The sequence below is a fragment of the Balaenoptera physalus genome (assembly GCF_965194825.1).
Source record: "Balaenoptera physalus genome assembly, chromosome: 3".
Classification (NCBI taxonomy): Eukaryota; Metazoa; Chordata; class Mammalia; order Artiodactyla; family Balaenopteridae; genus Balaenoptera; species Balaenoptera physalus.
In genome coordinates, this window is record NC_138890.1 from 91,957,369 (window position 1) to 91,984,211 (window position 26,843).

Genomic DNA, 26,843 nt, shown 5'->3' on the forward strand with positions numbered 1-26,843 from the left:
TTTGAGGAAAATTGAGATCCAGAAAAATCACTATATTTTTCCTATGCCTTCATTATACCTAATATTTATTATTGGTTCTTATTGGGGGGGTATTTTTATACATAGGTAAGTTTGAGAAACAAAGCTGCATATATTGCTGCTTGATTGATATTTCCACTGTTATGATTTCTTACTAAAATGCAATACTAAGCACTGACATTGTTAGGTAATCTGTAGTGTTTATACATTACAACATTATTATAAATTAAATTTTTTAGAAATTTTAACTTTACATTACAAAAATTTGAGGTTCAAATGAGACTTGAACCCAGAAGTTATTTAGGTTTTATTTTATATTTTGTTTAAGCAAAGAGTGAGCTACTTTTAAAAGCTATGTGTGTTTATTTTACATTTAGAGTTTTGGGGACTTCAGCACCTTAAGTGTAGGAAGGTTGGTGCTACAGGCCCTGAACATTTTCCCAACACATATGCATTGAAGGATGAGGGCATGTGTGGGACTCAGTGTACTCGCTACCCCAGATAGGGGCTCTTGCCTGGCTTTCCAACTGGGGCTGCACTAGCAACAATTTGCGTGTGGCCCCACTGTGGTCGTGGAGCCAGGTCACTGCTACCTGCTACTGGCTCTGCTACAGACACAGAGGTTACCTACAGTGACAGTTTTTATATCACCTGTGAGTGTAAACTGATAGTGCCTTGCTTCAGTTCTCTGTGCAGGCACTTTTCTCCTAATCTAAGTCTTCCTGGTTACCACTGAATTTCTAAAAAGTGAAACATCTGCTCAGACCCCCAGCATGTGCAACCAAGAAAGTAGAAGAATTTGAAGTTTTTGAGGCAAATTTTAGCCACTAGAAATGAAAGTCTGTAGATAAATTACTTTTCATCTTGTCACCTCCTCTATGATTTTTATACACTTCCTAATAGCTTCATAAACCCTCCATAAAAGTCTCCATTGAGACCTTAATAGTCAGCCTGCTGTGATGCTCTAACCATCTTGGTAATATACTTACTTGTATTTGTTCTCCCTTCTTCCTTTCTTCACTTGCCTTTTTCTACACTCTGCTTCCCTGGAAGTACGCTGCCTGATAATCTGTTGTCACACAAGCATTTCCTTAGGCTCTGCTTTCTAAGAAACTCAAGCTAGGATAGGGAGATGGGAAGCAGAATGAAATTGAATGCAGGTATTTTTTCTGATCAATCATATTAAAGGGCAAGTTGTAGACCGTAGCTGATTTTATGTGTGGAAAACATAAAACACGGGTGAGCTTTAAGCAATAAAATAGTTCTGCCACATTTAAGAATGCCTTTATTATTGGTACGTGTCAGAGAAGAGATGTTAAGTAATAAGTGGACTCTGCTACCAAAGGTTGTCAAATGTACCTTCCCTATGAAGCGCTACTTAGGTATTGAAAATTTACATATTAATAGGTTTCTAAAATTTTCCAGTCATTGATCTCCTAATATAAATTCATTCATTCACTTTACTAATATTTAATGAGTACCTATTATACAACTGTGTGGAACTTACTATGTACTATGTATTCTAGCCACCAATGTGCAAGACAAATCCTTGTTTTTGTGTAGCAAACATCCTAACAAGATGACAAAGAAAACATGGAATGTGGTAGATGATAAGCAATAAGAAGAAAAGTAAAGCAGGATAAGGGTTTTGAGAAGAAAAGAGAAAAAGTAGGCAAGGCCTTGGTGGTGAGGCCTTGGTGGTAACTACCTCTGTTAGTAGCCCAGTAGATCTGTCATCCGTGGACACGATGATGCGAGTGAGTACAGACATTTTATAATTATAATAAAAGAAATTTAGAGGATACTATATGGAGTAGAAGGAATTGGGACTCTTCCTCTGACTGTAATAAAACTAACACAATTATTTATAGCTTTAATATTGTTCTTGATTCTTAACTTGAATAAAGATATAAAATGAAAATTTATTGAATGTTCATAAAACATGCCAGGCCCTCTTCTAAGCACTCAACATGCATTTGATCATTTAACCTTCCCTGGAACCCTGTGTCTAGATAGGTGCTGTTATTATCAACATTGTGCAGATGAGAAAACTGAGGTTTTGAAAACTTAAGTAACTACCCTAAAGCCAGTAAGATAGCTATTGCATAAAGGAACCAGAATTCTGAGCAGAGGCTGTCTGAGCATATAGCCCAATGCCTAACCACTATCTTATGCCTTATAAAGTTCTTTTCCTTTAGAAAACCTCTGGTTGATGTTCTGTTGAAATTTCAAAGGCAAAGAAAAAAAAAGTAGTGAGAGAGAAGTAATTGTCTTAATTTTATTCTGAGAATTTGTCAAGGCATAGGGAAAAGGACAACAAAATAAGTTCATATGTTTAGACGGAATAAAATAAACTTTGATCACCTGAATCAAAACTGGTGAGCTTTACAATTGTTGTGTTGGGTCTTCAAATCTCAACTAACTTCTGTAGTCCGTGTACATTTCTATTGCTCCAGCAATCATCTTAATGTGAGAAATATCTGGAAATACATTTAATGGATCTTAATTAAAGCAAAATTTCATTAAGCAAAAATCATCAAAAATGTTTGATCTGTATTCATGTTTATTGTCTTTAATTATAAAATATCCATTTCACAGTTTAGAATAATAAAGGTTTGACAACAAATTGTTCTAAATAAAAATAAGTTTAGAAGATTGTTTTTAAAAACAATTTTCAAAACAAAAAATGTTTATATTTCAAAACCTCTCAGCAGAATAATATCTTGAGTAGATAATGTAACCTTTGATGAATATTAAGTACAACCCATTTCTTACGTGAAGCTTTGTACAGTAAGCACATTCTTAAATTTTTTGAAAAACATAATTGAATTGAATACTTAGAAGTGAATACTTATTTTGTCCCATTGTTAAACTGAATTGAGGTAGATATACCTTGATTAACCTCTGTGTAGTAGTTTCTTTTAGTTAGCAGGTCAACTATTTTCTCATTAGTGAATTTTAATTCAAATGAAATTTGAATTGAATACACTGTTGAAAATATATTATGCATTAGGAGAGAAGAAATCATCTTTCTCTATATTCTCCAAATAATATTTCCTCCAGCCAAAGGGAGCATTTTTTTTTAAATTTCCTCTCTTCCTCAGTCATCCTCACACAATCATACTACAGAGAGCTTCTTCTTATGACATTTGTTTAAATGAAATTGCAAACATGTATTTTATTATTAGGTCAGTAATTGCAGATCTTTTGTTATTTCCATAGGATACAACGAAAGGCAGGAAAATGTAACTGTCAGTATTTTAATGTTTCTATGTTTTTCTTAAAGATTTAAATATATTATTCTTCAGAAATTATAAAGAAGTCTATTTGTTCTAAAAGTGAAGGCTTTATTTAAAAGTCATAATTCAAGTGAGCCTACAAATTACTGCAAGTGAAATTTTTAAAAAAATCTATCTACCGATCTATCTAGTAAAATGATATCCCCATTATTCAAGGGGCAGATTTTCAGTAAACAAAATGTTTTAAAATATAGCTTTTGTGCTTAAGTTTCATATTTGACATTCTATTTTAAAGCAAAATCCGGAAATACACACAAAGTTTCTTAGAGAAGCAAATTTACCTTCAGGTTCACTAGGAAACCTATGTAAAATGGGACAACAATTTTACAGACATTTGGCATACTTCATTCATAGATAAATAATTGCAAAGCACTAAAGTGGACTTGAAGGAATTAAAAATTGCTGTTTATGATCCTAAACTTTAGTCAACCATAGAAATTTAGAATATGTTTAGAACACTAAATATTAATAAAAATTTTTATTAAAAGTTTATGTAAAATACAAATTTCTGTTGTCTAGAATATCAGTATTTTTTCAAATGGTGCCAGATAACTAAAATACCTCTACATATTTAAAGTTATATTCTAGACAGAATACTTAGTTGCAAAATGTTTATAAGTTCATCTAGTTTATATAGAATTTGGTGACGTGAGTTTTTCAATGCCCCATGACCTGGATGAAAAACAACTCTGCTTAGTGCTAGTTTTTAACCAAAACTTTCTTAAACTTGGTGAAAGTGTGTTAATTTTTGGAATGTTCCCTTAGATATTAGGATGTCTATTTGGCTGACCAGAACTTTCTATCTCAATTCAATCTGACAATATAAATAGACTCAGCCAACTTATAGTATTTTGTTTAATTTTAAAAAATTACCCTGGGACTGCTGTGGTTTTACAGTAAATGAAATGAAAATACAGTGATATGTGAGACAATGTAATTTAAAATTTAGTCCTTTGTGATATAGAGGAAAACAAGTTGTCAGTGAGTTTCATGTATATTTCCCTTCCCCAGAATTATGTGTGATTTACAATTCATAAAAAGTGTTTTAGGGGAGAATAAGAATGCCTACAATGTGATCTCCATGTCTCTCTGGGATAGTTTTAGGAGACTGTACATTTTATTTACTAGGGTTGTATAGCAAGAGAGTACTTAGAAATCTCATCTCTCCTTGAAGCTGAAGGAATAGTGTATGTGCATAAAACAATATTTACTACAGTGCTGGGAGGTCTATAAATATCACTGTTAGGATGGCTGATTAGGTTGTCTCACTGCACTTTCTCTGCCTCTATGTATTTGTAACTTTTCTATGTATTTGTAACTTTTTGCTCAAGTTATTTTGTCTTTTGATTCCATCTTCTTCAGAGGCTTTCCATAGTATGACTGCTCAGCACTTAAGGTTACCTCAGTGATAGGAAAGAGTTAATGTGATTGCATCCACGTTTAAATTACTTCCAGAAAATAACTCCAGCTTTGGAAAGACTAACCCCAACTTTGGAGATGCTAGAACCCAAGATGTAGGGTGAAGTTTTGAACTATTAAAAAGTAATGAACAATTAGATATGACCTTGATAAAAAAGAATAAGGAAGATTTCCCAAATCCTAGTTTCCCTCACAGTGTCCTGTTACTCTAGTTTGAATTGACACTATTATAGAACTCATTCCCCATGAATGAAAGAATTATCCCCTATTAAAATGTAAATGCCCCGGAAAAGACAGTACAAGAATCGATCAATCATTTATACCTTAATGAGAAATAGTCACTCAAACCCTTTCCAGCACTACAGTTATCTGAAATTGAGCATTGATAGGATGGAGATGAGACAGAAGCACTTTGGAAACCAGGAGTAAGGAGGAAAAAAATAAAAGGGAAATGAGAGAATGCTGAGACTAAATGGCATGATTTACAATGTTACAAAGACATTGAATCACAGTTGACAAACAATTATTGGAGGTAGTGTGCTGAGCTCATAAAAGACTGCTATTGGAAAGCCTTTCAGTGGCATACTTGCACTTGAGGAAAAACATTTTATTCTTTCTGTCCTCTTCTTTGCCTAGAGGACTACCATTCATGGTGAAGGGTGCTGACATATCACTCCCATATGGGCATGGATCTTTATTTATGCAGTCAGTTTAGGTGTACCTGCTTTGAGAATACAATTATAAGCACATCTTCTGAACTTATCAGTGTAACACAAAAGACAATAAAGTCTTCACTTTTTAATTGTGCCCTGTATATGATTTAAATAGAATGGTTTTTAGATCATGCAAAATGTCTGTGATTTACAAATATTTGGTGTAAATGTAAATTTTTGGAAAAATATGTATTTAGTAAGGCAACACACTTTCCAATCTTCTGCATTTATAATCTTTCTTATGTAAATTGCATGACACCGTGCTTTGCGTATCACTTCATATAGTTTATCAGTCTATCATTGTCATCATCATTATCATTATTTGTGTGTGTGTGTGTGTGTCCAGAGTTATATAGGAAAGTCACACATGAGCAAACAGGTGGTTCACTGACTTCAAGGACAATTCTTGAAGGTACTTTAAGAAGAATTCTCTCTCCTCTTTCAGGATAATCTGTTATCTTCCCACACAATCATGAAAGGCAGACTAAGATAATTATATTATGATTATTAAATAGATATATATATACAATATCATATGCAACATATTATGCATTGCATATATTGTATGTGAATCTATATAATATATATTATATAGGAACACATATGTTACTGGATCGACACCAGCCATAACAAATTACAATAAAATGAATACATATTATATGAGAACATTAAGAAATCTCTCTTAAGTCTGAGGCTTCAGAAACATGATTTTGATATAATAATAAAGTTCATAATAAAATTCATCTAATGATTTAATTTGAGGCAATTCAATTAGTTCGTTTTTACCCACAAATACTTTAAAAAGTTTATAATTAGTGTGACTACCAGAATGGCAATGTATATATGGTTGTGTACTTGAATGTTCATGAGTAAGATCTTATCTTTATTTTGTCATATCTTATTAAAGCTATTTTCAAATAGAGTTTTGTATTAACTGTGGTCATTTATTAACTCAACTAAGCAATATTCTTATAGGTATTTTGTTATAATTTTCTGATTAGCCATTTGTTGGATTGCTAGTCATTTTGTAATCCTCTTTACATTTTGTTTTTGACTCTTTGTATTATTTTTATTTAGCTTATTCTTGGGGTAAAACTGTAAGATAATAGGGCTCATGAGCAAATTAAGTATATTTATCTGTTGGTGAGAAATCATTTGTTATCCCTGTCAATAAGTATGCAAAATTTTAAAAACTCATCAGTTAGCTTTGTAATGTCAAACCAGATTTAAATTAAGAACAGAGAGAAGTAATACATTAATTATATGCTCATAGTCTTCTGTTTCTTTCGTAAATCTGTTATCTATTGTTTTACTCCATTACTCAGAAACGAGAAACACCATCGTGAATTTATGCTTTTTATTAAAGGTAAAATTTCATGTAACTGTAAATCTGAAAATCTCACTATACAAAGTTCTTACTGATGTAATTTGGAGCTTTATCTCCAATAAAAATTGTAGTTTTATTCATAACTGAAAACAATCAAACGAAAACCTGAAAAGACAAGTCACAACTGTCCAAATTTTACAGAATTTTTCTCTTTTCAACAGTCAGCATCAACACTGTGAAGTAAATTGCTTTTGAATACTTCTGTAGCAGATGTCAGCCACCTTGCTTATCACTGAACAAGCCACATTTGAACTAAACAGCTCAGCATCGCATTGAGGGATATGCGGTTGCTGATTGAACACAGGTGTAATGGTTGATATACTGTCACACAGTCTGACATTAACCTAAGATCTTTGTTGAAATAGCTATTACTGATGGCACAAAATGTAATTGCTAATTTTCTGCCTGAGTGGTTACATATTTTCTCTAAATCTTAAGAGTTATTCATCCTTTTCCCACTGCCCATTCCTCAGAGTTTAAGGCAGCTGTGTCAGTGGTCCATGGACCAGTAATTGAACCTGTCACTTGCAATCTACTGATTTCATTCTTCAGAAATGTGACTACTGTTTTATTCACTCTCCTGCTTATTTTTCTCTAGGTATCAAATGTCTTACTTGAACCTAAGCTAACCAATATTCATAGTTTACCTTTAAGAGACTTTTTGGTCACCGAGCAAAGGGATTGTGGATGACTCAAATCTGACTGTATTTTAGTATTTCCAGTTTTAGATGCCTGGCTTTCAAATGAATTTTTTTTTTTTATGAGCCTAATTCTAATCAATCAATCAATTGTACTGTGGGTATAGAAGTTGTGGAGTTATAGTGGAGAAAGGGCTAGGAAGCTGAGATAGATTTACCATTCCTATATGAATGAAAACCTTCTTAGAATGATTTACCATAACTCAGTCTACTTATACATCTTTCCAGAATTTTACTGAGTGCTAGTGCTTAGTGACTAAAGATCAACCAGTGGTTAGTTGGTTTGACAATAAATATGCCAAAATAAATTTAGTCATAATACATTTTCTACTTTAAATTTTGGTTTGTACTAAAATAATTAAGTCGTGGTCCACAGTAAAATAAAGGGGAGATAATATACAGCAAACTTATGCTTAAATAGAGGATTTTTCCATCAACAGAAATTGTGGGTTTTGTCAAAATCCTTTCAAAATTAACTCAGACTCAAAAGAACTATATGTTTCATAACACCTTACTTTAAATACTTATTTTATTTGCCAAAGATAGGAAAAATTTTCCTAAAACTATGCCTGACTAATGAATAGACATGACTGTAAAGCTATTGGTTGAAATTTTAGATGGTGGATCTTGTCTCTTTAAGTGAAAAAACTTTTGATAAAATAATCAGTTTGGCTTAGTGGAAAAAAAAAACAGACTCTGGTTTAATATTCTGCCTTTACTGTTTCGTGACCTAGGGTATATCACCTTCATCTTAGTGTCTCTATCTTTAAAAGGGGTAAAATAATCCTTGTTTTATGAGTTGACGTCAGTATTAGAAATATGTGGATAAATTACCTCAGGCAGCATCTGTCACATAACAGAGACTTGACACTATTGTCATGGGATCTGCTCTGAATCCTGAAGTTCTAGTAATAATGAGACAATTTACTAATGGAAGAGTCAGCTACCAGCATTAGGATCGAGGAGAATGCTTTCAAGATTAGATGAAAGAAGAAATGCAGAGCTCTGGGATGTAATTCTGATTGAGGAAATATAAGGCCAGGTATGCTTCTTATTGTGGTTTCAGTCGTCTGGGACTGCTTGACCGTGGAAGGAGGTAGTGTGCATATACATGAGAGGTGCACTAAAATGCAATGTTTAGTGCATATGTTAAGATGCTCATTGACTGATTTTATACAAACGCTACATTATGAAGCAGAATTATTATTTGGTGCCACAGTAATGGGGAAAGTGTCATGCCTTAAGTTCGTTTATCAGAGTTGCATATTTATAAGATAAAATTTCTAATTTAAAACTATAACTAATTTGCTTCACTTGAGTTTTCTTTGTATGTGATTTATGAAGCATTTTAATCTGGCCTCTAGATGTCATGTTCCAGGTTATAGAAGCAAAGGACGTACAATGGATGGGTACACTTTGAAAAAGGATGGGCAATAAAGAACCCAGTCTGAGGGATGGAAGTTGGTTAAAATTGAAATTAAGAAGTAGAAATCATGAGCATTTGGAAAAGATAAGTTACAGAGCAAGCAAGCTGCAGGGACAGGGGTGTAATGCAGTTTTCTTTTGTTTGGAAATGCTGTCTTGACCCAGTTTTTAGGTCCTGGTTAGAGGCTGGTCAGTTTCCCTTTGTGAGCAGCTGAGTAAATCCACATCCCAACCACTTCCCTTCTCACGCTCTCTTTTCTAGGACCACTCTCTTTTCTCTTGTCTAAGTATCAGGCAAAGTGGGACAGTTCCTCCCTAACTCTTGGTCATTCAAATTAGCCAGTCCACAGGGAGTCTGCTAGAGCTAGCTCACCCCACCTGGCTTGCCATACATAAGCTGCCCCCTTTAACTCCAGCTTGCTATTACTCTGTCCTCAGGTGCAACCCTCTGTGTGGCTCTGACTGGCAGCCTTCTCTGGTTTGGAGCTTTGCCTTTCATCTATCTGAATGGCATTGTGTTGTGTTCTGCCATCAAAAGAATCTTTAAGTCATATAGAATAAGGAATGTCAGGTAATAATGTGAGAGATAACAGATATCAAAGGTCAAGATGTCAAGAATCCATGAGTTAAAACAAGAGCAAAGGAAAACAGTTTTCAGAGTTTGATTTCCAGGAGAAGGTATGGTCTTACTTAGGTTGATCATGCCATAGAGTTTTATTTCTTTGCCTAGTAAAGAACTCATGATTCAAGCTGTCAAACATTTAAATCTTATAAAATGAGTCATATTTTATGGCAAGACAAGAAAAATTTAAACGTAAAAATTTGTTCTTTGCCCTTTGGCCTCCTCTCTCCCCACATTGCGCATTGTGTGTATCTGCATCATGCGTCGACAAAAACTCCCCTATCAGCAAAAATATCTGTAAAGAACAACATTCTCTTAGCATCAATAAGACAACTCCTTAAAATTGACTTAAAATTGAATCTGGTTAAAATTGACTGATGACTCTTAGACTGGATTGTGTAAACTGTCAATAATACATCATTTAATATATAGCCCTCTGTCTCAAAAACTTGTATAACTGTGCCTTGACTTTTGATGCACGGAACAGTTCTCAGAGCTTTCTGAGATGCTCTTCCCAGGTTATAATCCTCAAATTTGGCTCGAAAAAAATTTTCCATTGCTTTCTTGGATCGACTGATGAATTTTTGGTCTACAATCTCATCTCAGAAACTGCCAACATAATCCACTCACTGGCTGAAGGCAAAAAATAGGCATTTTTTTTCTTAAGAGCATACTTAACATAGAATAAACTGGGCATGTAGAAAGTGTACAGTTTGACAAGTTTTGGCATATGGGTATACCTTCAAAATCATCACCACAACCAAGAGCATAAATACATGCATCACCCCAGAAGCCTCCTCATTCCCCTTCAGAGTCTCTCTCCCACTCTTTTTCAACCTTTCTCCCCCCAACTCTAATCCCTGCCTCCAGGCAATCTCTGAACTACTTCTGTCACTATAAATTGATTTGCATTTTCTAGAATCTTACATAAATAATACAGTATAAACTTTTATGTTGGACATCATTTATACAATATTATTATTTTAAAATGTATGCATATTGTTGCATGCATCAATTGTTCATATTTTGTTTTGATGAGTAGTAGTATTTTATGTGGCATAGCACAATTTTTTATACATTCACCTGATGATGAATATTTAAGTTGTTTAGAATTTGGGGTTACTACCAAAAAAAAATGCTGCTGTGAACATTTGTGTATACATCTTTGTATGGACATACATTTTCATTCTTTCATTTTCGGGTTAGTACTTTAGAGTAAAATAGTTGGAGCATATGAAAGCTGTATTTTCAAATTTTTAAGAAACTGTCAAGCTGTTTTCCAAAGTGGTTCTAACATTTTACATTCCTACCAGCAATCTACGAGGTCCTGTTCCTCTACATCCTTGTCTGCACTTGATATGGTCAGGCCTTTTAATACAAGCCAATTTTATAAATATATAGTGGTATCTCATCATGGTTTTATTTTGCATTTTCTTAATGACTAAGGATGTTTAGCAGTTACATATGCATATTTGTGATTTGTACTTGTTCTTTGTTGAAGTTATGAATTCACTAATAAATAAATTATGCCCAATTTATTTATTGAGTTTCTTGTTTTCTTATTGTTTTGTTTTGATTGTGTTTATTTCAATATAAATCTCTTATCAAGTATATCATTTGCAAGTACTTTGTCTTTTCCTCTTTCAATGAAGTCTTTTGAAGAGCAGACATTTAAAATTTTGATGAAGTCTAAGGCCGTGCTCTTGATTCTTCTGGGAATTCCACCTCTAAATTTATCTCTAAAATGTCCACTTTACATTCCTATTACTACCCTCCTTTTTGTAGCAGCTCTCATTCCTTTTCTTCATGATCACCATGTCCTCTTAAGTCTTTGCTTCCATATTTTACCCTCCATCATAGCCACAGTACTTAATCCAACTACTTTAAAAAATATAGTACAGATATTAATACTTCCCTGCTTAAGAATTTTTCAATAGTTTCCAATTGGGTTTTTAAAAGTAACAAGTATTTTTACACAGCCTATAATAAATGTCCTTCATGGTCTGGCCCCTGCCTGACTCTTATACTTTGTTTTGTACCATAGTCTCTCTTGATCACTATAGTTCATCAATAACACCCTCCTTTTTATCCATCTGACAAATACAGTTATTTTCTACTTAGGGGCTTTGCTCTTACACTTTTCTTTGCCTGCGTTATTTGTTTGACTACTTGATTTGTCTGCTATCACTGACTGCAAAATGAAAGCTTCTTGGTAGCATGGCTTAAGTTTAAATTCTATGTTTCTTTGTTCCTCTCTTTCTAGACTTGGGACTGGAATAAAGTGAGCATTCATAAACAGTTGCTGAAAAAATATACAAATTTGTAAGTATACAAATTGTTTTGACAATTCTATACATCATTAATCCAGACTTTAATATAATAATTTAATTTTCTTTTTATTATCAATGACCATCTTAGAGGATGGTATCATTACCGTCAACAATGTGTACTTATTGAATAGATGAGATTGTGAGCAATACCACAGTTTTAACTAGCAAGGATTGATTGAATTCTTGTAGAACACAGAAGTAAAGACACATAAAGACTAACAATAATGCAACTAAAATACGAATCAGATTCTGGTCCATACAAATCAGATTTGGTCCATTCTCCATTTGTCCCTTCAAATCTTCAATCCACATTCTTGGCAATGTTCTGTTCCCTGGAGACTATCACATGCATCAGCTGTTCTTTTTTCCTCTTGGACATTATGTTTTGCAGGAAAATGGAAGTTGGATAGAAAGTCCTTTGGGTCGTTTTTTCCCCCTTTATAGCTGCTTCCTCCTCAAACCCCTCAGACCTGGGATTGGTAAAGGCCTGCTATTTCTAGCTTCATACCTTGTTGGTTCCTCTTAACCCTGCTTACAACTTTAAATAGCCCCTTCTTTTAAACTCTATTTGATCCTCCTTTTGAATATATTATCTATTTTTCTCTCAGACCTTGGGTTACATAAGATTTTTCCATTACTAGAGATATAGTGATGCCTTGTTTTAGTTCCAGGTATGGGAAAGGCTATTTTTGGGCTGCTCAATCAACACAAACAAGGGACCATAAAAGCTATGCTAAGTATTTCCACAATTTTTAAAACATACTTATTAGATAGATGTCCTTCACTGTTGGATTTTATTTCATATATTATTCCAAATGTGTGACAAGAATTGGAAATAGTAGGGAAATAGTAAGACACATTTCACTAGGCACTTATTTTAAAAAGTGAATTTGTTTGTATGTATGCTGCTTAAAAGTAAACTGTTACACAAGATTTATACAAGGTTGAATTACTCAGAATAGTACTGGAAGTTTCTGTCTTTGTATCAAGAGTTCTTACTGATATAATGATGAGAGTGAGGAAGATATTTGTGTCTTACTATCTAGGACATATTCTTACCTAAGGTGAGAAGAGCTAATATCTGAAGGAAGCTGAAGAAAAAAGATGATAGAATCTATGAGAAAATGTTCTAAAAAGTTGCATATGTCAGGTGTCATGTCTGCCACTTAATATGTTCTTAGAGCATCCTTTTCATAATATTAACTCAAAAAATGAAGGTAAAAGGTCCAAATGGAATGATCTACATTTAAAAATGACTAATAAACAAGAATGATCCAAACAGAATTCACAGAGATTATAAATTCCCTTCCACACACATACACACACACAAAATAAAAGGAACATAGCATGGAGAAGAGAGTTGAAAATATACATAAGATACACCCTTAAACAAAGACATTTCAAAATATTTCTATTTTCTAAACACATAGAACATGACATGGACTCTAAAAAATTGATAAAAGTATATCACAAGAAATCGAGAATTGAAAAATAATGAGGTAAAGAGCTTAGTAGTTACAATGAATATTATAACAAATGATTTTTGTAAGTAAGAACTCTGTTGGAAACAATGGAATGTAAAATATATCCTATTGAAAATGAAATTGGTGACAAGAAGACCAGCTTGAGAAAAAAATAAATCAAACAAATCAAGTATAAAGGAACAAAGACAAATAGGTAACTCTTGTTAATGATAACTAAGAATGTAAAATATAAAGAAATAATTGATGTCATTGAGAAGAAAATAAAATATACTAAGCAAATGAAAATTTTTCTAAAATACAATGAAAGACATAACTATTTAAAGATAGAATAGATGAAAACTTTTATAAGACCTAAATCTACAGAATGCAAGAACTTTTGTGGTAAAAATGTGGATCTAATCTAGTTCTATGTATAGATAGAGGTAAAATTTTAGATATATAGATATATATTGTAAAAGATATCCAGCAAGAGAGAAAAACATTGAATAATAGTTTATCTGAAATATAATATACATATATATGAGTCAAAAACCTTAGAAGGACAAAAATTAAGCTCTTCTTAATTTCTTTTTTGCCATAGTCATTGTCAGAGTACATGCTAGTAACAACACAGTGCTTAGAAGAAACATGAAAGTCATGGTTCTTGAAAGTTATAACCAATGAAGTTGCTATTCAATGTAATAAATTTAAAACAAATGACATTTATAAAAGCCATTTGAACATTAGGAGCTATTTATACTCAAATTAGGACTCATATAGTATATTATCTATTTGTCCTCCTTGAAAATGTATTTGATGATGAAATCCAGCTGTGGTAGGCTGATAAATGCTCCCAAAGATTTGTCTGTTTCCTAATTCCTGAAGACTATAAATGTCACCTTATTGGGGGGGGGGAACATCTATGCAAGTGTGATTAAATTAAAGATCTTGAATTAAGAAGAAAAACCTGAATTATCTGGATGAACCTAAATGTCATCCTTGCAAGAAAGATGCAGAGGGAGAACACACACACACACACACACACACACACACACACACGGAAGAAAGCAATGTGAAGATGTAGTTGAGTGACACCTGGGATGGTGGCTCCACTCTCCGGAACCAAGAAGGTTCTGTTGGCCCAGGTCCTTGAATCTGTGCCCTCAGTGTCATTCTTCTTTTATTTCATCCCATCTCTGCTCCTTTCAATGAGCTGGCAGTGTTTCTGCTGATACAAAATTCTCAAATACCGTGGTCATTCCTTGTTTGTATTCTGTGGATATTGTGGAAATCCACACCATTAGATACAAGGATTCTCCACAGATTCTTCCTGGACAAACACATCTCTATTCCTGGCTTGTGCTGAGATGGACAATTGAATCCATAAGTTACACACAATCTCTTTTTCAAATGTTTGTCCTGTCACAGACTTAAGGCTATCTCTAGATCAAGGTATTCCGAATAGGCTGATAATTTTATAAATCATCAAGTGCAGACTCTTTTTTGCCTAGCAGTTTCTTCTTCAATTTATATTTTCTCTCACATTTTTCTATAAGCAGCAAGGGGAAACCGGGCCATGCCTTCCATACTTTGCTTGGAAATCCCCTCAGGAAAATATCCAAGTTCATCAATTACAAATTCTACTTTTTACAAAACAGTAGAACTTAATTCATCCAAGTTCTCTGCCACTATAGCAAGAATCAGCTTCTCTCCAGTCTCCAATCACATGTTCTTCATTTCCATCTGAGATCTCATCAGAAGAACTTTTAATATTCATTTTTCTAAGAACATTCTGTTCACTATCATATATGTATTTTCTAAGATGATAGAAGCTTCCTCTATAGCTTTCTTTTTCTCCTGAGACTGCTAGAATCATTGTTAACATCCATATTTCTAAGAACAGTCTTTTCAAGGCAATCTAGGTTTTTTCCTATTATGCACCTCAAAACTCTTCCATTCATTACTGTTACCCAAATCCAAAACCACTTCCACATTTTCAGGTATTTGTATAGCTGCAACCTACTTTCCAGTATCAAAATCTGTATTTCTTAGGGCTGCCATAACAAAGTACCATAAACTGGGTCACCCAATACAATGGGAATTTATTCTCTGACTGTCCTAGAGGCTAGAAGATATCAAGAAGTTGGCAAGGCCACACTCTCTCAAAATCTCTAGGAGAGAACCCTTTCTATGCCTGTGTCTTAGCTTCTGGTGTTGCCAGAAATGCTTGGCATTCCTTGACTTGGTGTGTGTAATTTCAATCTCTGACTCTGTCATCACAGTCATCACATGGTGTTCTCTCCCTGTATCTTCACATTGTCTTCTTATAAAGACACCAGTCATAGTGGACTAAGGGTCCACTCTACTCCAGTATAAGCTTACCTTAACTAATTACATCTGCAGTGGCTCTATCTTCAAATAAGTCCTCATTCTGTTTTACTTAAGATTAACACTTCAACATGTCTTGTTTGGGGACACAGTTAAACCCATAAAAAGTACTGAAGCATGTGACAACATGGATGAACTTCAAAAAAGTTATGTTAATGAAGAAAGCCAGACAAAAAAGTTCACATACAATATTCATATTATATTAAATATCCAGAATAAGTAACTCCATAGAGATAGAAAATATATTGGTGGTTGCCACAGACTGGGGGAATGAGGGAATAGGGGATAACTCTTTAATTGGTATGTGGTTTCTTTTTAGAATGATGTAAATATTTTGGAACTTATATTAGTCCACTCAGGCTGCCATAACAAAATACCACAGACTGGGTGGCTTAAACAATAGAAATTTATTTCTCACAGTTCTAGAGGCTGGAGGTCCAAGATCAAGATGCAGACAAGTGTTGGTTTCTAGTGAGATTCTTCTCCTTGGCTTGCAGATGGCCACTTTCTCTCTCTGTCTTCACATGGCCTTTTTTCTGTGCACTCACACTCCTGGTATAACTTCCTTTTTTCATGAGGACACCAGTCCTATTGGATTAGGGCCACACCCTATGACCTCATTTAACCTTGAATACCTCCTTAAATGCTCTCTCTCCAAATACAGTCACATTGAGGGTTATGGCTCCAACATATGAATTTGGTGGGACAATTCAGTCTATAACAGAACTAGATAGAATGGTAGTTGCACAACAGTGTGAATAAACTAAATGCCACTTTGATGTTCACTTTAGAATGGTTGATATTATATGAATTTTGCCTCAATAAAAAAACTTAAAAGCACATTTAATTGATAACCTCTTCCATGCCCTATGTATAACTCTATTCACAGTTAAATTATGTTCAAGTATAACAAAGACTTGGTTGTATACTTTCAACTTCATTAAAATAAATATAATGAATTTTATTCCATAAAATATTTAATAACAGCATCTAAATTAAATTCATATGGGATTTCATTTTAGGGCCTGAAGAAAGTTTAACCTCAAATTGAAATACTGATCTATGAATGCTTAAACTAATATGCTGTTTGGTTTCGAAAACTACTATTTGAAAATAATTATTTGAAAGTAATTATATCCTAATTATTTATGTGGCAAGCCACCATTACTGCTTTTCATCAATTATTTGTTTAATTGTGTATCAATTGTTTATTAAAATAGGGTCAGTTATAAAATCTCACACAATCCAAGTAGCTAATTTTCTCTTTATATTTGGTCAGTTTTAAAGGTCAGTATTAAAAAATGAGTTTTAAATAGCAATAATTATGTATTCAGATTTTAACTATTATTAAGTAAGGAGTGACAAATTTAATTGAGATTATGACAAGTATATAACCATCTTTATCATTCAAGAATGTTCCCTTTACCTCCTCCTATAATCCATAACATTGTATCATATATAGTTATGTCTGGTAAACATCCTGCTGTTTTTGAGTACTTATTTATGTAACTCAAAGGTAAAATAGGGCTAATATTCCTTCTGTTTTAATGAATATGTATATTTTTTAACTTTACAGTCCAATTGTGTTGAAAGTAATGAACTCTCTCCAAAAGTGACAATTCAAACTAAATTATTGAATTGATCAACAGCACTACTTAAATTAACTATTATTGTCCCATTCCTGGAAATACTGAAAGCATGCAGGTTTCAGCCTCCTTTCTTTACCCACAATAGTAACTCAAAGTTATGAGGAGATATATAATTAACAGAGATTAATATTACAGAAAACATTAGTTTTCTGCATCTTTGATAGGCACAGGGCATTCCCAGGGGAAATTTCAGTCTTCAAAAACAATTTTGGGTCATTCATAACAGCCAAAGATAAAATGGGAAGACATAGTCCCTTGATTCTAACCAGAGGCCTTTCTGTATGTGATAAATTGTAGATGAGGTATATAGCAGTTGGTCAGCCTTGAATGTGCCATTTCTCATACTTTCTTAAATGCCTGCAAGGCACAATCTCACTGTCAATGCCCCAAACCGGTTCTGACACACAGGAAACATCTAGTCTTAAGTAGTGTGACAAAATAAAGGACACAAAAGAAGCAACAATGAAAAGGAAAGAGAGGAGGGAGGGAGGGAGGGAGGGAAGGGGGAAGGGAGGAGAGGACAAAAAGGCAAAAAGCAGGAAGGATGAAAAATGTAGGATCAGTCTGTTAGATTTACCTCCAGAATACCTGACTGTTCTTTTGTCATCTTTTAGTCTGTCTTCTCTCATAGCTCAGCAGCTGAACTATGAAAAATATTTCCATAATTAGAATAGCACTTTTTTCCAACAGAAAACAAATTAATCCTGCAACACTTATCTGATTTTTAACAAAGTTTACCTGGAGGTAAGAAAAAAGGATAATAACAAAATCGATTCCACTTACCTCACTATATATTTTGATTTAAAGAGTGACTATTATCTATTCAATTCTTTTGCATGCCTATATTCATTTCTTTCACATTTTCTTATGCTGTTAGATATGACATACATTTTAATCAACAGTTCTAAGATTATCAAAGTCCCACATGACTGGATCATAACCAAAGATAAAACAGACAGCCAAGGATTCAACCTCCATGCTTGAGACCTCTGGTCTTAACCTTAACTAACACAGAAGACTATGTACCCAAGTTCATCTTCATAATTTACCTCTATCCTCTGAAGCTAAGAGCAAAGTACTTATCTGAGACTAGCAGAACCTCCTTGACAAAAGAAGCCTTGGCAATTGTCTTGGGCAGCTACTCGGGGATCCTCAATCACTGTTACAGCATGCTTTTTTCCTTGCCTCCCTACGGAATTCCATCATTTTTGATTTTTCTAATGAAAAATTATTTCACTGTATTTACAAAGAAAAGATCAACCTGGTTTTGTAGTCCAAGCAAAATAAGTATACATCAGACTTAGCGAGTATGCCATAATTTCTAATTAAAGAAAACTCAAGCTTTATGTAGTCATATCTTTGGTGCTTTGAGAAATCTTAGAGATTATCTACTGCATTGTTTCAAAAATCTAGTACCATGAAAAACTTTATTAACTGATATCATTGAATTACAGGGGTCACAAACACAGTTACCAGACAATATCATAAGTGAATGAGTCTGGACAAATACTATACAATTAGGAGTGCTAAGAACTCTGGTGAACATGAAAGTTTATTCTTATTCTCTGTATTTTCTTTCTAAAAGTTGCTAATATTCAGCCCCATCTGATTGTTGTCATGCTGGATGTGGACTCAGTATCGCAAATCAACATTTTTTTAAGAGAAAATGAATATATTAAATTTATATTAAATATCTTAAATACAAGCAAATATATCCTTAAAAAGCATAACCCGGAGGCAGATCCAACCAATTGATTATCGTGTTGTGAGCTCTATTTATTAGATGCCCAACCAAAAACTGATCCCATGATTAAATATGCTATTGAAATTTTGGCATAAACAATGTAAAAATGATTTCTTTGTCCCAAGACTTCAGAGTCTATAATATTTAAATGGAATTGTGAATTCTAAAAAAGAATGTGATATGTAGAAGATTTCAGGAGGCTAACATTTGTGAGCCCATTTTAGAACCGTCAAGCTTAGTTCAACATTTATGGATTGGCTGCTAGAGTTATTTTCCAGTTCTACAGACAGATTTTTAAAAGTGCTTGAGGAGTTTGCAGGCAAATAGGAGGAACATATGTCTAATGGGGTCTCAATATAATCTAACAAATGTTAAAAAATTATGTACTCTCCTAAGAAAGCAACATATTCTTCCTTGGACGCTGGCTACCTTCTTGTGAGTATTAATCCATAAGTAAATCATGGCCTAGTCCTAGTGAACATTCAACTCAGGTAAAGAAATCCCCATATTCTGTTTTCAAGCTCACCAAATATTATTCTTATGAAGTTTCTTTGTCAAGAGAAATAGCAAGTTAAATACCAGTTTAACTAGCAGTTGTGACTCTCATTGTAAATTAATATGTGGGTATACTGTTTTAAATATTAGTCTCTTGTGACTTTGCCAGAATATGTTAGCGTACTCAATTCTAATCTATCTGTAATAAACAAATTAAATTTGTAGGGCAATTCTGGGAACCAAAGCCTAAATGATAATTAACTGATGATGTTAAATTTCAGTTTATGGGCAACTGCCTATCTAACTAGACAGACAACATTACCCAGGTTTTTATGGACTCCTGTGTTAGCCACTTTTGAAATACGTTTTAAAGCAAAATACCAGGATAAAGTACAAATAGAAATTTGGAATATTCTGAACACATAGTAGTTATTTATTGTACCACCATGTATGAAAATCTATAAATTCTTGGAAGGTTTGTAATGATAACATAAATTGGAACTTCCAAATAATAAATTTAAAATGATTGTAAAGTGAAAAAAAATTAACACATTTTATTTTATTGAACATTCAAGCAATTGATGTTACACAAAAGTAAGATGTTCTTAACAGTAATAAAAAAAGAAAAATACTTTACAGAAAATGCTATTTTAGTTTTCCAGTTTGGCTGTACAAAAATGGAAATAAATTTTATATAATTAAAATTAACTGCATAGGTTTAATGAATAAATACCAAATTTCTTCTTATCTTTCCCAGTAAAAATTTCAGAAGTATTACAAATGGTTTTAAATATTAAAATTACTAAAATATTAAACATTTTGCATAAAGAGGTATACTCTGATTAACATAGAATAATGAACAATTACATAAGTGTCTCTAGGAACTCAGCCTTCCAGTATCACCCTTAATTAATTGCGAGGTAAGTATTACAGCTTAATCTTAATGTATTTTGTGTGAGTTTATTAGATTTTATGGACTTCTAAAAGTTAAATATTTCTATAAAATGTATAACAAAAATTTATTCATTTGCAAAGAAATTATTAAATGGTCGTTATATGCACGGGTTGGTATTAGGAATTAAGAAAACCAAAAAAAAAAAAGCAAATTTAAAAGTAAAAAACAGACAAGAAAAGAATAAAAAGCAGATGATCCCTCAATGAAAACAGATAAAATTTCATACAAATAGTCGACAGATAAGAAAGATTCCCGCTATTATTCAAGAATAGGTTGAAATATAAAAATGGCAACAGTTAGGTCCAAGGGAAGCAGTGACAGTTAAGGGTAAACCATGTTCAGTGTTTAAGCAAATTAGGAGATATGGAAGGCTTTTAAACGGGAAAGAACTAATGAGATCACTGCTTCCAGCACAGTGAGTGAAATAGATGGGGCTGACTAAAGTAAAATGAATCATGTGTCCAGTTATTTCACTAATTCAGTTCTGAAGCTCATAAATTTTGTGAATTATAAGATTATAGTACACTAGTGTGCAAAATACTACCTGTAGGACAGACTTGGTCTGCCAATTGTTTTGTAAATAAAGTTTTATTGGAACACATCATAGACTTTGTTTATGTATTGTCTATGGCTGTTTTCATACCACAAGAGCAGAGTTGAATAGGTGAGACAGAGATCATATCACTCACAAACCTAAATTATTTACTTTCTTGCTCTTTCTAGAATATGTTTGCTGACCCTTGCTGTAGTTGATAACTACAGTTATATATATGATTGATGAGATTATATAGGGAGAATGTATGAGATCTGAATAGCACTTGGAGTTGATCTCCAAGATGTTCCTAAATTAAAATGGCAAAGAAAAAACGTAACCAGAAGATAGAATGAAAAAGGGGGTCAAATATCTAGTAAGAAAAGGAGGAATATGGTGCTATAGAAGGCAAGAATTTATAGTGACTTATGGAAGAAGAATGGTTAACAGTGCCAAATACTGTCTAAATTCAAATGAGGTGTAAAGTGAGAACTAGGAAAGAGTGATTGGTGTCTTAGATAAGAGTAGTTTCTATAGACTAAGAAACTAAGAAATGTGTAGTGCATGAAGAATAAAGGGAAGGTTGGAAAATAGAGAAAACTTGTACAAATATCTTTGAGGAGTATGTAGGATTAAAGGAAATTTTTGTAATATTTATTTTTATGCCAGAAACTAATGACAAAGAACTATAAGAGAGAGAGAGGAAAGGATTGAAAATTTAATAGTTTGATAAACCCTTTTGAATATGTGAAGGAAAGGTATTCAGAAGAAGACATGTTGTATGGAAATGTAGGTGTTTTCCTTTGTATCTAGAGCATTTGGTAATATCTCCTCTGACACTTTTCTCATTCTTAGAAGGAAGTGTTAAGAAGGAAAGTCCTCCTTAAGACTGAAGGATGAGGCAAAAGAATTGGCATTCAAAGGTGTGAGAAAAGCTTTTGATATAGTGATGGGTAGAATGTGAATGAGAACAAACCATGAAAATGAAGACTAATTAGCAGCACTGAGGACTCAACTGAAGTTGAAGTCCCTGGATTCATAAAGACATTGTATACTTTCTTCTCTGTTTCTTTCATTAGTTTTCTGCCACCTGGATATAGGCATGGCTGCAGCATGGAGCCATTCAGAATTCTACTGTGTCACATGGTCTATGATAGACATAGATATAATTTGGAAAAACCTCAAAATTTTAAGTCAAGGGTCATGTAGGAAGACGGGCATGTGTAACCTTTCCATCCACCTAAGTAAATTGTTCTAGAACCCATTCACTAGACAAGCACAGTTGATTTCCATGACAGGATAGTGACCCTGAGTCTCTCTCATGTTTTCTCTCTTTTAATGATGTCACCATGAGCAGTCCTGGCCCTAACATTTGCTGGGTCTTGAACAAGTATACTGGCGGAAGCCTACATATAATCCATGCTGTTTGTAGGCTATGTTCACTGGCTATTGAAGCAGAACCATTTGTGTTGAGACCAGGAAATACACATTAAAAATATCTCTGTACACAAAAATGGACACTGCACTCCTGATAGCAAAGCACTCTTATACACATTAAAATACAAAAAATTCTCTTGATTTTCTGTGGTTTAGACAGAGATTATCAGACCAGACCTTAGACACTGAAACAGACTAGAGCATATTACCAGGAGATTCTGACTTATTTACATTTAGTTTCCTAGACACTTGTATTTTAATTCAACAGCACTCAAATATAACTAGGATTTATGTTGTTGTGCATGCTTCTGATGCTTTGAGGCAAAATGGAGCATTAAGAAAAATGAAAAGTTTATATAAAACATTTTTTCTCAGGTTAAGTCTATTAGATCATTGCCATGATTACTGCAAGATAGTAAAGCTGAAGCTGTGTTATTTCGAGCCACATTATTTTAGTACACATTTTGCATGCAACCTATTTATAGGCTCTAGATATGCGAAATCTTTAAGGAAATTACATGTCTATGCTATTAATTTCAGCCTGATTTACTCTCCCAAATTATGTTTTTTTAAATGAAAATGAACCAAAGTGTCAGGTTGCCTAGAGTTTGCCTTAATTGGTGGTCATAGGGTCAGTTGTTATTTTTGTAATTTGTCATCAGCGACAAAGTAAAATTCAAAGAATATATTTGGAACACCAAGAGAAAAAAGAATTAAAACATGTAAAAAGGAGGATGGTTTATTAAAATTCTAAACATTTATTTTAGATTTAAGCATATAATCTATGCTTTTTCCTTGTTTTTACCTAGGTGGGTAAGTGTAAGTTTATATTTATTTTAAGGTAATTTTTCTATGAAATTCTGATATTATACATTTGCTGATCTATCTAGATAATATTAACTCCTGTATTATTAATCACACTGGTACCAATATCAATACTAGGGAACAGTGAGGTTAAATTGACAGACCGGGGTCAAGAGAAAAATTATTAATAAAATTCACCCTTTCTGATCCTGTTCTAGGATCCCGTATCGCACCTCACTCTCTAGATTCTTTGTGGTTAGACACACATTGTGTTCAATCATTTGAAATCGTTCCATTTTGAAGTTAAGGGATGTGGAAGTACCAACAGACATTTTCATCATTCATAGGAACAACACAAACACTGAATGATAAACAATTGAATAATGTCTCAAAATATTCTGATTTTTACAAACACTATTATGACATGAAATGAATATTAAAATTATGTTCCTAAAAACTTTTATGCTTTCATTTTAGACTACACCTGTAATTCAGCAGGAAAATCTAAAATAACTGTGAACAGAAACATTATTTTCAGGTGAACATAGACCTAGTTGAGTGTTCTAATTTTACCTTATATATGACAGAAAAATCAGATGCTGTAACCCCATCACCATGTAAATTGCATCTAAGTTTTAAACAGGAAGTTAGGGAGTTATTATAAATGACATCTAAATTAAATTTGGGGTTGTCTGTTTTATCATTTGCAAAATAAATCAGAGTAAGCTAGTAAGATTTTAAAAAGACCTGATGGTACGATGGTTTTGCTTTTTATTTCAGTGGTTGACTGTTTTTCAGACTCATTCAAGGGAATTGAGTCTCTCAGTCCAAGATAGATGGGAAAAATTGATCTCCAACAAGTACATGTGGGTACTGGGTATTACATTCTGAAAGTATTTCCACAGGTATTATTAATAGTCACTGCTCCAAAGGCCCTGAGTGCCTCTCTCCTGCCCATTTTTCCCAGGACCTCCCCAAATTCCATCAAATAGAGGGGTCTTACAGGACTTTGACTTGCAGATGCCTTGTATGACTGACTCTGTACCATATTGTGTCTCTCATCCATCTGACAAGTGAGTCTCCCTTTCCTAAGTTTATAAGCATCCCCCACTCTGGGATTGGGGACTGAATGTTAACTGGCATTGTGTATTGAATAAGGGCAAAGTGGCCCTTAATAAATTAAACAAAGTTTAGCTTCCCTGAGACTAACATGGGAAGTTTTGGATTTGGGAAATTTGAGCCCTATTCTCATGGTAAAACTATGTGTCTTGGGTAAGGAGGCTGTATATATATGGCAGAATACTTCCCAGTCCAAACTTAGAATGAGAGAGTGAAGATACCCTTCTTCAAAAGGGACCACAAAATCTTAAACAAAGAATCTCAATAGTTAAGAAAAAACTGAATACAAGAATGACCTTCCCACATTTCTCTAGTCTGCACTAGACTTCAGAGTCCAAAGGTATCCCAAATATTAACAGATATTGAACATCTTTCCACCTTGTAAATGAGAGATCAGGGTTAGATTGATTTTTATGTGGGAAACACCTATTTTTTATACCAAGGGATATTGAACAAATTTATATTTATAGGATTGTTCTGTTCTGATTTTTAAAATTGCATATGCTCATTACTAAAAATTTGGAAAACACCAAAAATTAAGACTACAAGAACAAAAATAGACTGGTATGTTATTAGACTGGTAGGTTATTAGAGACAGATGTTAGTTACTCCCCACACCCCCACGTGGACATGTAATTTTTCATCTTCATTTTGATTCTTAGTATGTTTCTTTGCATTTTTCTTTCCCTTGAGATTTTAGTTATATAGGTAGGAAGAAGAAACTGACTCATGAGTATTCAGATGTGATTTCAATGTACAGTCTTTTTGAATGTATATTTATTTTGTTAATTGATATGTTCATATTTCTGTAACCTTGTTTTATGCTTTCTCCATATTTCCATTATTTTCTCTCTGTCTCTTTTTCCTCTCTTTTGCTTGCTTTCATCCTTTTTAGAGAATAGGAAGTGTAAATCCTGTGGATTTTTGTGTATGAAATAGTGCCTTACTATTTCTTTATTTGTTTAATGTTTAAAGTGTGTCCAAACTCTATATATGCAAAGGCAATATTATATCTGTATTTTCAACCAATCTTATCTAACCACTTTTCCAGTTTTATTTATATCATAAATCAAGATGAAGGGTTTATTATTATTAAAACTATTTTAATATATTCTCTTTGCAATTATAAATAAAACAGATTTTTGGACTTCATTACAACCAGCTGATTTTAATATTCATTAAAATGAATATTAATGAATTCATTGTTTCCATAACTGTGTACCATTAATTTTATTAACTTTTTTATACTGAACTATATAAATACTTGTAATAAATTTAATAAATGTAAAAATAAAGTTTTCTATAAATTAAAATCACAAGCTTTTTACTAGAAAAGCAATGTTATTCTTTATGTTTCATTTTGTTTTGAGGGCTTACTAAATGCCAGGCACTGTTTTATTTATTTTTATGTTTTAAATTTTTTATTGAGATATAATTGACATATTAATTTCAGGGGTACAACAATGATTTGATATTTGTATAATTAGCAAAATAATCGCCATAATAAGTCTAGTTAACATCCAATACCATGCATAGTTGCCAAATTTTCTTTTCTTTGTGATGAGAACTTCTAAGATTTAGAAACTCTTAGGAACTTTCAAATATGGAATACAGTATTATAAACTTTAGTTACTATGCTGTACATTACATTCCCATGACTTATTTATTTTATAACTGGAAGTTTGTACCTTTTGACCCCCTTCACCCATTTTGTTCAGCCCCTATCCCCCACCTCTGAACTCATTTTTTTTCATTTTTTTTAATAAGTAAAATCACACAGTATTTGTCTTTCTCAGTCTGACTTATTTTACTTAACATAATGCTCTCCAGGTCCATCCTTGTTGTTGCACATGGCAAGATTTCATTCTTTTTTATGGCTGAATAATATTGCATCATGTATACATACCACATTTTATTTATCCATTCATCCGTAAATGGACAGTTAGGTTGTTCCATATCTTAGCTGTTGTAAATAACGCTGTGATGAACGAAGCAGTGAATATATCTTTAGGAGTTAGTATTTGTGTTTTCTTCACATAAATACCCAGAGGAGGATATACCAGATCAAAACGTAGTTCTGTTTTTAATTTTTTGAGGAACCTCCATTCTGATTTCCATAGTGGCTGCACCAATTTACATACCCACCAACAGTGCACAAGGGTTTCCTTTCCTCCACATTCTAACATTCTAACAGATGTGAAGTGATATCTCATTGAGGTTTTGATTTGCATTTCCCTGATGATTAGAGATGTTGAGCATATTTTTTTGTACCTTTTGGCCATCTGTATGCTTTCTTTGGAAAAATGTCTATTGGGATCCCCTGCCCATTTTTAAATCAGATTATTC

General features: G+C 33.2%; 1 pseudogene across 1 annotated transcript in view; it reads left to right on the plus strand.

The window, feature by feature from the left end:
• LOC309658975 (protein BTG4 pseudogene) overlaps positions 1-26,843 on the plus strand; it is a 175,191-nt pseudogene that overhangs the window by 109,903 nt on the left and 38,445 nt on the right. The window contains exon 2 of the transcript XR_014268322.1: positions 11,845-11,903. The product of XR_014268322.1 is annotated as a protein BTG4 pseudogene (transcript). The remainder of the gene's footprint in view (positions 1-11,844; positions 11,904-26,843) is intronic.